Source organism: Trachypithecus francoisi, unplaced genomic scaffold (assembly GCF_009764315.1).
Source record: "Trachypithecus francoisi isolate TF-2019V2 unplaced genomic scaffold, Tfra_2.0 Lachesis_group10, whole genome shotgun sequence".
Lineage (NCBI taxonomy): Eukaryota > Metazoa > Chordata > Mammalia > Primates > Cercopithecidae > Trachypithecus > Trachypithecus francoisi.
In genome coordinates this window covers 41446603-41451985 of record NW_022681455.1, presented here as the reverse complement: position 1 = coordinate 41451985, position 5383 = coordinate 41446603, and the positions used below count along the sequence as shown (strand labels likewise).

General features: G+C 51.3%; 1 long non-coding RNA gene across 1 annotated transcript in view; it reads left to right on the top strand.

Annotated features, from left to right (window-relative positions):
- The first annotated feature begins 4671 nt into the window (after positions 1–4671).
- LOC117088689 overlaps positions 4672–5383 on the top strand; it is a 10812-nt gene continuing 10100 nt past the window's right edge. Inside the window, exon 1 of the long non-coding RNA XR_004439279.1 lies at positions 4672–4707. This is a non-coding gene — a long non-coding RNA (uncharacterized LOC117088689). The remainder of the gene's footprint in view (positions 4708–5383) is intronic.

Below are 5383 nucleotides of genomic sequence, written 5' to 3'. Positions count from 1 at the left end.
GCTGACCACTTCCTGCAGGCCTCCGACCCGGCGTCCTAGCCACCCATCCGGCCGGGGTGGCCATCAGTCATCTGGAAAGCCTATGAGCCCTGTGTCCTTGTTTTGCAAAGAGCAGTTCCTGAAATCACGGGGCTTAGAGCTCTGCTCTTCTGATCAGGGGCCGGTTTCAGCAGCAAAGGCCAGAAATAACACAGTGTGAGTGCTGTGTGAGTGGAGCATCACCCTAGTCCTTTCCGGGGGATGACTCACGATGCTGCCATGCCAGCACCAGCTGGTACGGGACTCCAGACTAGCGGCTTATCATGCCGGCCCAGATACACCCGTCCTCAAACTTGGGTGTGCAGAGGAATTAACTCAGGAAGGAACCTCGGGAGAGATTTGTGCTGGTCCTTCCCCCCTGTTCTCGAGTCTGAGTAGGGCTTGAGAATGTCTTGGGAGGTGTGTGGGGACAACTTTGCTTGTTTGTGTTTCCGGGAAATACTGCGTTTAGCAGAGAAAGCATTTTATACAGGAGGAATCGGAGACTGGGAAAGATGGCAGGGCTGCTCAGCATGGAGCTGGGATCTGGCCGGGCTGTGTTCTCCAGGGGCAGGGACCGATCTCTGAGTTACATTTATTTATATAATTATTTATTCATTTATTCATTCATTCATTCTTTTTCGAGATGGAGTCTTGCTCTGTCACCCAGGCTGGAGTGCAATGGCAAGATCTCGGCTCACTGTCACCTCTGCCTCCCAGGTTCAAGTGATTCTCTCACCTCTGCCTCCCAAGTAGCTGGAATTATGGGCAACTGCCACTACACTTGGCTAACTTTTGTATCTTTTTTTTTTTTAGTAGAGACAGGGTTTCACCATGTTGACCAGGCTGGTCTCGAACGCCTGACCTCAAGTGATCTGAACTCGGCCACCCAAAGTGCTGGGATTACAGGGGTGAACCACGGTGTCCGGCACTCAGTCACATCTAAAATGAAAGGGTCATAGAATCACCAGAACTCTCCTTCCTGTGACCTTGGGTGAAGGTCATTTTTGCCTTGCCCCTCAATCTCCCCATTTATAAGCCTGAAGGTTGTAAATTACAATCTTTTTATCCAACCACTTGTCTTTATTTTTGAGACGGAGTCTCGCTCTGTTGCCCAGGCTGGAGTGCAGTGGCGTGAACTTGGCTCACTGCAACCTCTGCCTACAGGGTTCAAGCGATTCTCCTGCCTCAGCCTCCTGAGTAGCTGGGATTATAGGCATATGCCACTATGCCCAGCTAATTTTTGTATTTTTAGTAGAGACGGGGTTTCACCATGTTGGTCAGGCTGGTCTGGAACTCCTGACCTCATGATCCGCCCGCCTTGGTCTCCCTAAAGTGCTGGGATTACAGGCGTGAGCCACGATGCCCGGCCCCACTTGTCTTTATTTGTTGTCTTCTCTTCCGCTCCGAGTTTAGGTTTGTGTCGCCACCTGGTGATTGACTTGTCTGTGTGCACATTTGCACAGTTGCAGGCATGACCAGGGTGGAGCAGCGAAGCCGGGCCCATGTACCATGTTTCAAGCCTATTTCACAGCAGAGGACGGCCTCAGCTTACAAACCACACTCATGACCAAATCTGTTGCCCCCTGTCTTGTATTATACTATTATAGAGAGTTTTCTTGGCACGTGGCCACACCCATTCCCTTACTGCTGTCTGCTTTCCTGCTATAAAGGCAAGGTTGTGACGGACCTGATGACTGGCAAAGCTAAACATGCTCCCCCCAGCCCTACCCAGAGCACGTTTGCCTCCCCTGTTCTAGAATGACCTTGGAGGCTCCTGCGTGCCTGTTTCTGCTGGACAGGACCAAGGGGAAAACCAGCAGCCTGCTGAAGTACGGAGAGTGCAGGTAGCCTCTAGCCCCCAGGCCTCTACATTCCTGAGAGTCACTTTTATGGCGTTGTAGATTAACCCCTTGGGGTGTGAGCATGCTGGCTTCTCCTTGGCTGCCAGTGTCCATAGCCCCCTGAAGTGGCTGTGGGAGATTTTAGCACACTGCCTGCCAGGATCACAGTTGTTTGAGCTGGCCCTGACCCCTGAGAAGCCCTTTACTCCCCTGCTTTGCCTGGTTCCTCTCCCTCCAAGTCTCAGCGCAGGTGCCTCCTCTTTCAGGAAGCCTTCCTAGATTTCACCCTCCTCTCTTTCCTCCCAGGCCTCCCTTTGCTGCTGCACCAACCCTGCTTTGCCATTCTGGTCTGTTTCCCCCACTTGTCTGTGAGCTCCTCGTGTGAGCAGCCAAACCATGGGACAGGTGGGGTCCCAGAAGGCAGAGCTGGGATGGGGGTGCTGCCAACGCCAGTGGCAGGTGGGGCTCCAAGCTGCAAAAAGCAGCATTACTTGGAGGTGGAGAGTGGGACCGACCCTCAGAGGTGCAGTTTCCTGGGAGGGATGTAGTCCTGGGGACCCCTGCTTGTGTAGGGGCAGGTCCGGATCACCTTCTGAGCCCGAGATGATTCACTGCCGAGAACTGAAAATGCTCTGAGACAGTGTGATGAAGCCAGAAACCATCTGTGCCTTCCTATGACTGCAGCTGTCATCATTTGCTGCAGGAGGCTGAAAAACACAAAGACGAAAGAGGTAGAAGGCAGGGCCTCTGCTCCCCAGCCAGCAACCCCCTCCCCCGCAACTTGAGTTGCACCCTGGGGCTCAGACCTCAGGGAGCCTGGTCAGCACACAGGGGCTGGCAGGAGCTGTCCTGGGACCTTCTGAGATGGATAATTAAAGAGGGGGGAGGGCTAAAAGGCCACAGCTGAAGGGCGTGGCTGGGGGGGAGCTTATACTGCTCTGTCACAGGTGGGTCACATTTGGGCTTTCCTGAAGGAAGGACGCAGGAACAGGTCTGGTCGCTTCTTTGAGCGACCCAGGACAGTCACAGAAGTCTGAAGGCGCACTCACTTTTCCCAGGTGGTGGTGGCCATGCCTGCTGCTTCTACGTGGGCTAGAAATTGTGTCCCTGGCACCTCGTCTGCCCAGACTCCGGAGCAGCCAAACCCCGGATGGGAAGCACTTGCTGAAAACGAGCTTGTTCCGCCCTCAGGGAAAGCCTCTGGCCAGGGTGGCTTGTTTTGTTTTCTCTCCAAACTCGAACATACCTGTTCAGCAGCTTCCCAGCCCAGAGCGGGCCAGAAACGGGAAACAGCCTGGTGTAAAAGGTGGGTGACGAGATGGAGAAACGAACCCCTCACCCTGGCAATGAGTCGCCTTGTCTTATAATTCAATAAAACACCAGCTGGTCCCAGAGATCAGGAAAGGGAGAGAGGAGGGTTGTTGCTTTCCAGAGCATCACCTCAAAGATGAACACTGGGGCTTGGAGCTGAAAGGAGTGGGTGTTAGTTTCCCTGGAAAACCGCAGACTCTTGGGAAGGACTTGCTTCCCGGGGTTTCCGGGAATTGAGGGCATCACTGCCTTTGTCTCCGGCTGCTCACTCACACCTTAGAGAGCCCCAGAGGGCAGTCGAGGGAGGGGTGAGTGTCATGCACGTCCGTGTGAAGAGACCACCAACCAGGCTTTGTGTGAGCAACATGGCTGTTTATTTCACCTGGGCGCAGGCGGGCTGAGTCCAAAGAGTCAGCGAAGGGAGATAAGAGTGGGCCCGTTTTATAGGATTTGGGTAGGTAAAGGAAAATTCCAGTCAAAGGGGGCTTGTTCTCTGGTGGGCAGGAGTGGGGGTTAGAAAGTGCTCAGTGGGGGAGTCTTTTGAGCCAGGATGAGCCAGGAAAAGAAATTTCACAAGATAATGTCATCGCTTAAGGCAAGGACCGGCCATTTTCACTTCTTTTGTGGTGGAATGTCATCAGTTAAGGCGAGGCAGGGCATTTGCACTTCTTTTGTGATTCTTCGGTTACTTCAGGCCATCTGGGCATATACGTGCAAGTCACAGGGGATGCAAACCCTAACCCTAACCCTAACCCTAACCCTAACCCTAACCCTAAGTGCAAGTCACAGGGGATGCGATGGCTTGGCTTGGGCTCGGAGGCCTGACATTCCTGCCTTCTTAATAAGAAAAATAAAACAAAGGTGTTGAAGTGTTGGGGTGGCGAAAATTTTTGGGGGGTGGTATGGAGAGAGAACAGGCGATGTTTCTCAGGGCTGCTTCAAGCAGGATTAGGGGTGGTGTGGGAACCTAGAGTGGAAGAGATTAAGCGAAAGCAAGATTTTGTGGTAAGGGGTGATATTGTGGGGTCGTTAAAAGAAACATTTGCCGTATAGAATGATTGGTGATGGCCTGGATGCGGTTTTGTATGAATTGAAAAACTAAACGGAAGACACAAGGTAAGAGGAGGAGAAAAAACAGGTATTAAAGGACTAAGAATTGGGAGGACCTAGGACATCTAATTAGAGAGAGCCTAAGGAGGTTCAGCATAATTACTTGGTTGGTGAGGTTTTAGGCTCTAAGTTTTTGGGGTGCAGTCCAAGTTGGTCTGGTGTCTGGAATGAGACTGGGGCTTAATAAAAAGGAGAGTCCACGCAGGAGCTCAAATGGGCTGGAACCTGTAGCACTCTGAGGACAGGTCTGAATTCCGAGAAGGGAAAGTGGTAAAAGTATTGTCTCGTCCTTTTTAAGTTGGTGACTGAGCTTGGTGAGGTGTGTTTTTAAAAGACCATTAGTTCGTTCTACCTTTCCTGAAGGTTGAGGACGGTAAAGGATATAAAGGTTTCACTGAATACTAAGAGCCTGAGAAACTGCTTGGTGATTTGACTATTAAAGGCTGGTCCGTTATCAGACTGTATAGAGTTAGGAAGGCCAAACCGAGGAATTACATCTGACAGAAGGGAAGAAATGACCGCAGTGGCCTTCTCAGACCCTGTGGGAAAGGCCTCTACTTATCCAGTGAGAGTGTCTACCTAGACTTAGAGGTATTTTAGTTTTCTGACATGTGAGTAAAGTCAATTTGCCAGTCCTGGGCAGGGGCAAATCCCTGAGCTTGATGTGTAGGAAAGGGAGGGAGCCTGCACAATCCCTAAGGGGTAGTAGAACAGCAGATGGAACACTGAGAAGTGATCTCCTTGAGGATAGATTTCTAGGATGGAAAGGAAATGAGAGGTTCTAAGAGACGGGCTTGCGGCTTGTAACCTACATGGAAGAGGTTATGAAATGACGATAGATTAGAATGGGCCTGTGAGGCTGGAAGGAGATATTTTCCTTGGTCTAAGAACCATTTGCCTTGTGTGTGAAGAGATTGATGGTGGCAGTTTCAGTGGGGGAGTAGATGGGAGTGGCCGATGTGAAGGAGGAAAACTGCCCTGTGGGATAGAAGTTGGAAGCTAGCTGCTTTTTTAGCTACCTTATCAGCATAAGCGTTGTCCTGAGCGATGGGATCTGATGCCTTTTGATGGCTTCTTTTTTAGCTACCTTATCAGCATAA